The 12,739-nt window shown below is 33.4% G+C and overlaps 1 protein-coding gene across 1 annotated transcript in view; it reads left to right on the top strand.

The window, feature by feature from the left end:
* LOC127699088 (elongation factor 1-alpha 2-like) overlaps positions 1 to 12,739 on the top strand; it is a 110,684-nt gene that overhangs the window by 47,167 nt on the left and 50,778 nt on the right. The gene's annotated exons all lie outside the window — the stretch shown is intronic.

Here is a 12,739-nt window from a genome sequence, read left to right as displayed (position 1 = left end):
TAATTAAAAAAAAAAACAGACATCAGCTAAAACCATATGATTTATGTTGAAAGACAATCATTACAGATTTTTACAAACGTCACTGCATAGGTCATAAAAATATTACTCTTTAGTTGAACTTCTTTATCTATTTGGTAATCTCCAATATGATTCTTTACATGCCGTCCGTCAAATAGTTTTGTGCACATGCCCTTCAATAGATTACCTCCCTCAAATAAGTTACTTATATGGGAATATCTGACTGAGGTGGTCATCTACATTTCGTCAACGTTTGCATAACAGGTAAATGATTCATTTGCCCTTCTTCTTTATCAAAGTAATAAGCAAGCATACTTACTCACACAAATTAACATAACAGGTAATATAAAATAAATATAAGTTCTTCTAGTCCTCCAAATTTAAATATTTCAGGAAATGAGTAAAGGAAATTATCTACCAAATACATTGTTGTCCTTTTCTCGGGAGACTTGAAGGACAACTTGATAATTATTTCTCCATGGATTTTTGTTAAAGAAAGTTAACTGTGATAAATCAAGATGAATTATACATAAGTTATGTTAACTTTTGACAAACCATATTTATATTTTCAGATCATGATTTTAAATCATCCGGGTACAATAAAGAAGGGTTACACCCCTATTCTGCATTGCCATACGTCAATGGTTGCCTGCAAATTTCTAGAAATAAAGGAAAGATGTGACAGACGAACAGGCCAATGCGCTGAAGAAAATCCGTCATGCCTTCGTCCAGGTGAATTGGGTGTTGTTGATTTAAAACCTATCCGTCCAATATGCGTTGAATGCTTTTTTGATTACCCTTCACTTGGAAGAATTATAATCCGTGACATGAAGCAGACGATTGCTGTCGGTGTTATAATATTCATTCCAGGCAGACTTCCCCCTCCCTTTGAATTTCAAAGAAACTATGGAGTGATAACGCGAATGACAGGAATAACAGGTCTAAGTTTTGGATTAATGTCCAGACCTACCACTACTGGATTTGGTGCCATAACATCCGTTTCACAATATGGCGGTGATACACGACCAAACACAAAAGGTGTAATGATATCCGAACCATTGCCGTATTGTACAGAAGAAGTAGAGGACGATGACGGAAGTGTATCATTGACTTCTGGGGATGCTATACCTGAATTTCCTCGGACTTTCAGGACAAAATCTGGTAGATTTGAAACAGAGTTTTAAGACGAATACTTTCAATTGTTATATGTGTATCTTCAGTCAGAAATATATAAGCTGAATTTGTATTCATATAATGATTGCTTTTTTTATGAATTGGTCAAAATAAATTCAAAATAGTAAGGTTTTTTTTTGGTTGAAATGATAATGTTTTCTCAGATTGAACGTTTTACCGCACACCAATATCTTGTAGGTATATTGATACCGTTGTTAACGTAAAGTTTATTTTTTTCGAATAATAATTTCATTGTGCTTTGTTCATAAAAGATGTGATAATTTCAAGGTAGATTACAACAAGTCTCCAAAACCTGTTAGTCATATTCGCTTGACAAAAGATAGTAAATGTGACAATACAGAATTTTCGCAAATGAAAATAAAACTTTATAAATTTTGTGCGTCCGAAGCACTTTTCGGGATTTACCTTCATCAGGAACGCAAAGCCCAACCATTTAAAAGCCAGGGATGTTTAAAATACGTAGCAATGTTTGGAGCTATATAACCAAAAGGACCTATAAAGCATCACAAAATTCATATAACTAATAGGTCAAATTTGCCGGAGAGAGTTGGAACTTTAGTTTCTTAGCAAAATTCCAAATATAATTAAGGTTTTTCCAAGAGTTATTGAACATTGCATATGATGTGTATTTTTCTATAATTCGCACAGATATAAATAAACTCATCATAGATACCTCCCCATAAAAAAAATCCCTTCACTTTTCGAAAAAATAAATGGATTATCAAATGGTTGTAAACGGTTGTTATGTAGGCTCATTGTGTAACTGGTTTTTTTTTATTCTATATATTTATCGGAACAGATGACATTGAATTAAGAAGTGTATTAATAATTGGTTTCATAGTTTCCTGGTAATTTATGCATCCTATCCCGAGGATTTATTTTGATTAATAGTGTTTAGATAATGGTTTGACTTGGACATATTCTCTTGACACCATACAATGATTAATAAGCAATTTTAGTGGGATATAGACAAAATAAACGTTGCTATTTTCTCAGGCAGATATGATATGTCTCTACGGAGGCACCATTTATTTCCATCGTTTTCACGAGATTAATGGAGTTTAGCATGGTTTTATTCCTAGAGAATAATTGTTCAGTATGTACATTCCGAGGATACTATTTCCGATATTAAGCAAACATCTTATTTCCACATATGCGTCTAGTGACATCACTAGCTGGACTGTCATTAAACACAAACACCGATTGTTAAGATATGTGAAGAGAAAACCCACCCTTTGTATCCATTTTTACAATTTTCACAGGAAAATGAAGGACCAGTTGTGAAATATTGCGCATATATACTGCACTTGATTGTAACTAGGCATTTTTATAATGTACGTGCCAGGAGTAATTTTGTAATAACTAGATGCATTCAATTATTGATAATAAACGAATGCTTGGAAAAATTCTTATCAAAATTTAACAAATGATAAAAATTTAAAACCGAACCTTTTCCAAATGTTTCACATATAATATCTAATAAACAATGCAATGAATTAACGAACAAAAACTTTGGTAATTGAAAACATCACTTTATAAACTTAATTAGTGCGTCCGGAGATCTTTCCTGTGATAAATCAGGACAACAAAATATGTTAGAAATCATGACCGAACCGACCAATAAGCTAATGATACCCTCCAGGATTAGAATTCCACTAGCAGTGGTATTGACCCAGTGCCGTGATGACGATCAACATAATATGCCTTTGGTTTTTTATTTACCAATACCGGGGTAATTTTATTTTAAACTTATGAAGATGACATATATCCACTTAATGTATATGTGTTGATGCATCGCAGTTATCTTTGCCCCAGCTTTGAATTATTCCAATTCCGAAACTATAATATAAAAGTTTTTTTTATAAATATTTTTTATGTATGAAGATTAAATAGTAACTTTTATGTTCAGAAATGGTGACCGTTTTCATAACTCTGATCCTGAATCTGATAACCATTAACCAATAGTTTGTCATCTTCTTTCACATGTATTGTTATTGCTGTTGTATCCTTTGACATTTTATTTCCTTTCTGCCCAATGATTAGAATTCTACAAAATAATGGTATTTGAAATGATTAGGAAATTAGACTTCTGTTGATTCAAGACAAACTCAGTTTATCTGTTGATTTTTTCAAAAGTATTGTCACTCATTGATAGGTAATCCATTCAAAGAATGATTTTCGTCTCCTCTGCGAGGAATATCCCCAATATCGTTTCAGTAATTATTAGTTATTGTTAATAAATTTTTGGTCCGTGTGAAGCCTGAATTTCTCGATTCATGGATAAACGTAGCGTTTTCATAAGAAGGAGTTTTTCATTTACCACCAAAAACTGGGGCTGATCAGGTGGTCCGAAAGGGTAAGCAGATCCTGCTCCCCTAGTTTTACCCGTCATATTTCTCATTGTAAGTACAAATTCGGTAATAAGTCTTATTTGATGATTTCACAATCGAAGGAAAAAGGACAGGATTTTGGGTACAATTGGAATATAACCGTTTTCATTTATATCACCTATATTCCATAACGGTCAACCAACTCGTGATGGCGTTCGTAAAACTTTCAAAGGGATTACTTTAACTTTGTCACTTGAAAGCCTTAGCTCAATAGCCTCCTTGTAGATAACATCCCTATTCTAAGGAAATCATGATAGGTACCCAAACCTACAACTCTGGAATATCAACAGGGAGCTATTGACTCCAAATACAGGCAATGCTGGAATTGTGCTACATACAAACGGAAAGTTCAAAATGCGGGAGCTAAAATTGTACGTTTTGTCGTAAAGTTTTGTTCTCAACAAACCCTCATTGTTAATTTCTGGATGTAAATCCAGATATGAGTCAGACATACCTGTATCTGTGGTCTCCTTTATTTCAAATAATATTAGATAAATGCATTCAACAGTCACCAACTTGAATTATTTAGAATAAGGACATCATTTATATAGCGGAACGTGAAGTTGATAATGCTAGTTTCTTTTCATTCTTACTGAGGAGCATCCGTATGAGCTTTGCATCAAATGAGTAAAAGAAAAAATCTTGCCTTGTACTTAAACAACATCCTCAGTAAGATAGTTATACTGCTATACATGTAGATCCAAATATATTAAAATATTCCCTTAAAATACCTGTCACCCCATTTACATGCATTTTTCTTGCTGAGCAAAATACTCTTTCCTTTTGCTCCTAAAAGCTGTAATGCATTTTTAAAAAACTCTTTAGCTTGACTAGAAGTGGTTGAACCAATTACACACCCTTAACTATTATGAGAATGCCAATCACAATACGGCATCACCTTGGTCTCGTTGGAACTCTTTGAATCCCCCCCCCCCCCCCCCCCAACAAAAGAAGAGACTAACAAGGGGATATGGGGTTTCATCAACATCAAATACTTCTGTGATTTTTTAAAAAGTTCATTGGAATTTACAATTCATTTCATCCAAAAGATAGACAGGTCTATGCCTGTTGAAACAAGGATCGGGGTGACGATGCTTCTAACAAATAGTGATGTGTTTGTGGTCATCTAACGAAAGATTTTTAATTTTGGCATTCTAGAACAGGTCTTTAAAGGTAAAACGAGAAGCATTTCGGACAACTGTGTGTTCAATAACTACTTGTCCACGGCAATGAACTGACACAACTGCATGTTGGCATCCCGATTTTTGACCTTTTTTTTTAACAAATCGATTTATCAGACGTGCGTTTAAAACGATAGGAGCATTATATGCAACAGAAAAGCGTATATGTGAAAAAAAAATTAAAGGAGAAACTAATTTTGGAGCGGCATGCGGAACAAAAATTTGCGGAAGCGTTAATTATATTTTTTTATTGAAAAGTCAATTTCTCCAAAACAGGAGCGGGAAAATCCAAAGAACTATTAATCAAATTGGTGTGGCCTAAACAAGATATTCCACAAAAGATGCAACATTTTTTTACACCTCAATAAATGTTTTAATTCAGGTAAATAAACTTTTAATCAAACAGAAAAAATTGACTCCAGAAAAAAATTCAGAAAATGGACTATTATATTTCACTCCATGTTTTGAAATACAAGACTGGTACCTGAAATCAGTTTCAGAAAATTTCTTGTTTGAAACAGAGTGTTTTGTCACAAAGTATTATGTATCTCTTCCTAAAACAAGATATTTGTATCTACGTTGGCCATTCTTTTTAAAGATAGATTGAAAGCATTAGTCCAATTTTGATCCATTAAAAAGAATGGCCAACGTAAATACTAATATCTTGTTTTAGAATAAAAATTGACTAAACCTTTCAATGTGTCTTTAAGTAAAGAATGAGGAATTCATATATAAAGAGTGTTTTTTATTCACTATGGTAAAATAATTCCATAAGTTCGTCGTAGCAAAGAAAGCAGTTATTTTATTTAACGCCATTTTGTCCCAGGTTAGAGTTGTCTTTTTGACATTGTTTTACATCCCCCTTTTTTATTAATATTGTATTTATATTGTGTCATAGATCAAATTTATGACAACGCCATGGCTAAAAAAGAAAAAAAGACAAACAACAGTACACAATACACAACATAAAAAACCAAAGACTGAGCAACACGAACCCTACCAAATAACTGGGGGTGATCTAAGGTGCTCCGGAAGGGTAAGAAGATCCTTGAAGTTTGAATTGTTAATTTGTCATTCCTTGGCCTAACAAATATAACTTACAGACATAGAATAATTCCTATGAACCCATATCCTGCCATGATGAAAAATGTGAGTCCTCTATATATTGAAACGGTAACATCATAAATTGCGTTCGCTCCAAGACTACTGGCTAAACTAAATACAATTTCAGGTACAGCTACTCCGGCAAAAACTGAACCTAAATGATGGAAGTAAAATACTTATATTAAGACACTTTATATGTTTTTTTTTAATTGCATCGTGCTTTATTGAAGATTCTAACATTTGTTAGTGAGATACAGAAAATACCGGTACCTCATCCCAACCTCATTAAACATTAGTAGTATATAAAAACTTGTAAGTATTTGTAAGTAATCGTAATCATGAAACATTCATTACTAAATGATAACAAATCTTTTGATTCCATAGTATCTTTTGATAGAGAATCACCTAATTTTGGATAAAGAAGAAAAAAATTAAATGAACACAGAAATTTGTTTTTGTGGCAACATATTATATATATGTAGGACTCTAAAGTGCGATGGGGACGCTAAAGTACGATGGTCACGCTAAAGTGCGATGGTCTGCGCTAAAGTGCGATGCCTCCATACGCTAAAGTCCGATGATCCGCGAAAGTATAGACGTAACAAACGTAGTTGGATTATGACGTTAACATTCGTTTATACAAACCAAAAATGTACATGCCGGAAGATAAATTTTAAACCAAATATCCATGACTTTGTTTCAAACTTAACATTGCTTTGTTGGCTGAAGCAAATGTGGGTTTTTTTGGGGGGGTGCTGGAAGAAGGACTTGTGGCCTGCACTCGACCATTTTACTATATAGATACAAAATAGTATACGCATAGGTATCCTGTATCCTGCTTCTATTGGAAGCGAACGGATACATTTAAATCATTGTTTACGTTGCAGTTTACCTTGCAGTTCCGGTTAAAATTTTGTCAATTTTATTGAAAAGAAACGTCGGTAATATAAAGGTAAATGTTTTGAAGCGTAAATTATAAATTGTCGGCTAAAACATAGTTTGTACAGTGTAGGAAAATATAACATGTATTTGTACTCGTTACGAAAAAGGAGAAAGCTCGGCGAATATCGCATTTTTCTCGTATTTATATAAAAGCTTCAAGCCTTGTACAAATAAATGTTACTTATTCCGACAATGAACGCATTTTGTATCTGTAATTCACAATGACGACTGTTAAAAGGAGGGGGGTTCAGAATGTTGATAGACTGTGTGAGCGGCAAGCTACACCAATTATCCAAATATTTGTTACGTCCGAGTTGTTAGAAATTCATTTAACAGGAAATACAGTATTTTATGACACCTAAATTACCTTTTTAGCAATTATTACGTGGTCGGTCTTCTAAATTTAGAAACAATCACTTAAGCCTACCGGTAAATTATAAAGTCTATCACATATGTGTGCATACTACCTATTGCAAAAAGAATAAATTAATTACTGACTATTTTTTTTTAAATCCATGTATTTTAATGTTTTAATCCCTCGAACCTTACCCTATTGGTCCATTGCATTTTAGCGTGATATGCAATCGTACTTTAGCAAACAAACAACCATCGCACTTTAGCGTGAGACACCATCGTACTTTAGCGTAGACCATCGCACTTTAGCGTGATCATCGCACTTTAGCGTAACATCGCACTTTAGAGGCCTACATATTCACAGCGAAAATTTGTCTTAATTACAGCATTTAATACTTTTGACAAGGATGGATTCATTTTGTAATATTTATTCTACCACAAATAATTAGGAAAGCATAATTGTGGTTAAAAGCACACAAAAAAAGAGCAACAGATAAAACTTATAACATATATTGTGGTGTGGATAAGGCTAAAGACTAAATCAGATAATAACCAAACAAACAACAATACCTCACTGATGGAATGAATATTTTCTCAGCTTTATTTGAATATTATGACATTTTGTTAAAGTTCGTTTCATGACAGGCGAGGGCATTTGTACTTAAGTCAATGTTGTCACATCGATTTAGGAGGAATTTTAAGTTCTCGATTGGTTTTTTTTACAATATTCATACAGAGTACAATAGTTTGAGAGATAACTAACTGCCTTTGAACATAATTTGGGCCTTCATTTAATATAGGGGTCCAAACCTATATACAGCTACACTAAACTATCCTTTACTTAAACAATAACATAACCCACAACTAGCCATAACACTTACTATCACCCTAAAATACAACCCTAACCTAGAACAAACCCTTAACTAGCCCTTATCATGAATGAATCTTTCCCCTTAATTACAGGGACCCCTTAAGTAAAAGAAGGCCGGGATTTGAAATCTTGTACGTATGTATCGTATAACCTACCTTGTTTATTATCTGGAGTTATCCTGGACATGATTGCTCTACTCATTGCCATACCAAGAGAACTACCAACACCGGTACCTAAGGCTTTCAACAAAAAGTTATAATGTTTTGTTACAAAGTTAACAGCCAAAATCAAAATTCAAACAAGAATATATAAACAATAATCAGATGAAGGAGCCATCATTATCAAAATGAAAACACACTTTATCAATTTGGTTTGTCCGAAGCGCTTTTCTGGATTTACCTTCATCAAGAACGTTCAAAACCAACATTTTTAAACCTGGAATGAATATATAGGACTTTTATAATTATTGTTAAAGTTCATCATTGTAATATTTGCAAAGAACATTTTTCAACGAATTTGTACGTGTCATAAGTAACACGATGGGTGCCATATGTGAAGTAGGATAATGATTACCCTCCCTCCGTTTTTTCTTCCGACTCAGGATTTATTACTGCCCCTTCAGTGTCTTCGACATAAATATATTTAGACACGTAAGAAATTAACCTCACTTTAGTATTAACTCTTAAGAAATAGGTACACATGCACACTGCCTTTTTATGCTTCTAGTTTAATTAAGAAAAATGGGAGACAATGCGGTATTTCCAAATTTAATTTAATTCCAATACTAATGTGTATGTCTGTTTTGTCATGAATCTCGCTAGAGGTTGTGCCGCTCGAGTCTTTTAGTTTTTGACTTTTGTATCAGAGTTGTCTTCTATGTTTAAAAAAAAGAAGTAATAACTCCAAGGTAAGAAGGGGGAAGTCCTTTAAAACTAAACAATCGATATTACGACTAAAAAAACAAATGGCATATTCCAAATTCGAGTTTAAATGCTCTAAAACTTCGTATTGGATTTCGCCTTCCGTCTGTTTTGATTCGAGACCCAGCGATGAGTCTTAGGTAGACGAATCGCGAGCCACTCGTGCCAAATTATGAGCCTGCTCTCTTTGATGAGTTATTGGTACAGGCATTTTCCGATGAAAATGGTGGATAAAACCTGGTTTTATAGCTACATAAATTAATTTATTTACGCCATACGTAGACTAACGCGATTCAAATCCTGTCATGAAATGTAGGACTTGTCTATTATAGGGAGCAATATTACGACTTTTATATGTTTATGTTGGTAAAATTATGTTGCTGAATTGAAATCTATTTGATGTTTATTCGATATATATCTTGTAAATAAATAAATAAACTCATTTAAAGTTGTAGACGCAAAATTAGTGACAGCAAAACAAATTTTCGTGTAGTGTTTCTTTTGTTTGAAGTGAAATTGATGAAATAACAATTACCTAAGTATAACATGAAGTCGTTTGTGGCTAGTCCTTCTATAGTTAATGATACCAAGGAAGTCAGCATACTGGCTAAAACGATATATTCGTCCGTCGTACAAAGATGAAACAGATAGATCATAGCAAGATTTCCAACATTTGATAATCCTAATCTCATGGAACCATACCAGCCAATCTTAACAGAACTCCAACAAAACGGAGAATTCAGTTGATACAATGTTTCAATCTGAAGTCTTGCAATATTTGCTAAAACGGACATCATAAAAATGAAGAGTAAAATAATAAACATCCATTGTTTTCCATCAGGGGAAAACCCTTTTCTATATACCTCTGTAACACGTCCCATATTTTGAATAAAAGATACCTCAGAGCGCTTTTTGGAATCATGAAGTGTTTCTGGTAGTATAAAAATGACTACTACAAGTCCTGTAAGTACCATAGCAGTTGATATAAGGGCAGGATAGAAGAAACCATCTGTCCATTTTATAAGATATCCGGACAACATTGTAGTAATGAAAGCAGCAAGTCCCAAGCACGTTTCAAAACAACCTATAACAAACGTCCGAGGTTTTCCGGGTTCCGTTAGATCTGCCATGAAGCTATATGCCATACTCAAAGTTGAAACCCAGGTCCCGGTACATCCTTCTATACAAAAAAATAAAATGATCCATTCTAACTTGAGATTGAAATAGATGGTGATTGTGCAAAGAAGCGTTTTCAATAATGTTCCTATAAAAGGTGCAATGAAGAACAGTTTTCTTCCGTAAACATCGCTGTACGTTGCTAAATTTAGAGTAAAAATCACACCGATCACGTTGAAGGTAGCAAGACTACAATAAATATTTAATTCTGATGTAAGTTTTTGTATAACGACTTGTTCTTTATATTCTATCGTGCTTGTGTTCAGCTCACATGCTGATTGACCTCCAGTGGAATTATGTGATGAAGTGGGATATTTTTCCTTCATATAAGCTTGATATGAATACTGGTTCATCACATACATAGTTAAAACCACTGAACTCATGTGAAGTGCTGTCACCAGTATGGATAAACTTAAAGCTAGCCACCTTGGCATGCCAAGGTTAATCGCTGCATTCTTTTGTCTTTCCTTTGTTTGTAGAAGAGGTTTTTCTTCAGATTCATTCATGTTAAGAGTCGATCTAATATTTTCTGTATACTATAAAATGAAAAAAAAGTTTATATATTTGTGTTGGGAGGGGAATTGTTTTTTTTTTTTTTTGCTGTTTTATAATAATTCTAAAAATGTCTTTCATTTCAACTTCCTGTAAAAGTATCAAAATATATTTTCTCTTCTTAAAATAAGATTAAGTATAACATATAACTTTTACCTTACAAAAGAATGACGAACTTAATTGGATCATAAGAATATTTGTTCTAACAAAGTAAAACCTTAGTTACTGTCTAGTGCATCCAAATCATCTTTTCTTGAATTGTTTCCTACTTTCTCTGCATAACTTCCACTGATTTATCAAGTGTGATGTAGCATACCAATGTGGACATCAATATTTACTCTCGTGACATAGAATCCTATCACTTTACAATGACACCATATCAGTACATACTATAATCTAATAACAATCCTATTTTTAATCTGATCATGTGATACGAGTACATACATATCAATGTAACCATATAGTATAAACACGTGGTATTTTTGTCAGTATGTGAACGCGTCGTTTCAGTGCGAAATAAGTTTTTGTTCCATTTCAAAAACATATTCGTGAAATCATTATTTAAATGAAATACATAGATAAAAGTTAGAAATTAATGTGGTAGTCAATATGGCAAAAAAAAGGAAAATGGCTAAAAGATAAAAGATAAACTATTCCACATAAAAAACTGTGGGTAATCTCAGAAAGGTCTTCATTAAAGAGACGGATGATATCAAAGGGAGAATAAAAACTCATCATCGTATAAAGACTGACAAGATCTTGTAATAAAAAAAACGACAAATCACAGTCCACAAAACACGTCATAAAAAACTAAACACTAATCAACACGAACCCTTTCAATAACGGGGTGACATCAGGTGCTCCGGGAGGGTAAGCAAATCCTGCTTCACATGTCATCCACCGTTTTGCTCATGAAGTGTTCTTTCTATTAACTATTTCAGATAAAAAAAGGAAATGAAATTCGAGAAGCATTACACACGAGGTCAAAAATGAAATCTTAACTGCCTATTGTTATTATTCTACGTCTAATGCAGCCCTTTAATCATTTTTCGAGCATGATATTATCAGATTATAACTGAATTTTGAATTAAAATGTGTGCAACTCCCTAGCAGATTTATTTATAAGAATGAGATGAAAAGTTCACAGCTCTTACTGAAACGGAAAAGAGGTTGATGCATTGTTGTGAATACGACTTTTACTACGCATGATATAACAGCTAAATAACTGTCCACCTCTAGTTTTGAAAGTGTTATATAACATGGCGAGCAAGTATTTAAGGTTAGCGTTTGGAAAAGCTGGACAGATGCATACCTAGATCTTCTTAATTCGTGATTTCAATTGTAAATAGGGATTTTCTTTCCCTTCGATGTAACCTCGTTTGGTGATTACTCTCATAAATAACAGCTCATGTTAAAAAAGGTAATATATTCCCGGAGAAAAAATCGCTGTCTTGGAAACTACTAAACCGATTGAGATCGGGCGCCTTGAAGAAGTCTTACACTTGCAGCACTAGTTGTTGACAACCAGCCAATATATTTATGATGACTTAAAATATATTCCATGTTCTTACATTGTACAATTATGTCCTTGGAGTTTGGTGTCGTCATACTAGGCTCAAATCTTTTATTCAAGTGAACCTGATCTATTTATAACAAAATTCGTAATGTCCAAAAGTCCGTTCTTATTGTCTCATGGGCATGTCTTTTGATTCAAAGTGATGGTGCTTTTTCATTCTTTTTTTTTGTGTACATTATTTTGGTATCGTTGTTCTGACTTTCTCATTTTTAGTTGTTTTAGGCTATTTACAGTTTGGAAATTTTGGTCCGATTGATTAATCGTTTTTAGTTTTGGGTTCTGTAGGGCTCGTGTTGCCCGTGTGCATGCAGGGTATAATAAGATAAGTAAAGGTATTACCCCCAACCCCCCAATTTGAAGTAAACAGTTAATAGAAAAAAATAAACGATGGTTACTTATTCTGTAAGTAACTTTTGTGTAGAAATATGATTTATGATTTCACTGTGACGTCATAAACATGA

This window comes from Mytilus californianus, unplaced genomic scaffold, assembly GCF_021869535.1.
Source record: "Mytilus californianus isolate M0D057914Y unplaced genomic scaffold, xbMytCali1.0.p SCAF_4, whole genome shotgun sequence".
NCBI classification, from domain to species: domain Eukaryota; kingdom Metazoa; phylum Mollusca; class Bivalvia; order Mytilida; family Mytilidae; genus Mytilus; species Mytilus californianus.
Note: the sequence above shows the minus strand (reverse complement) of the source record. Positions and strands in the feature narration are given on the sequence as shown.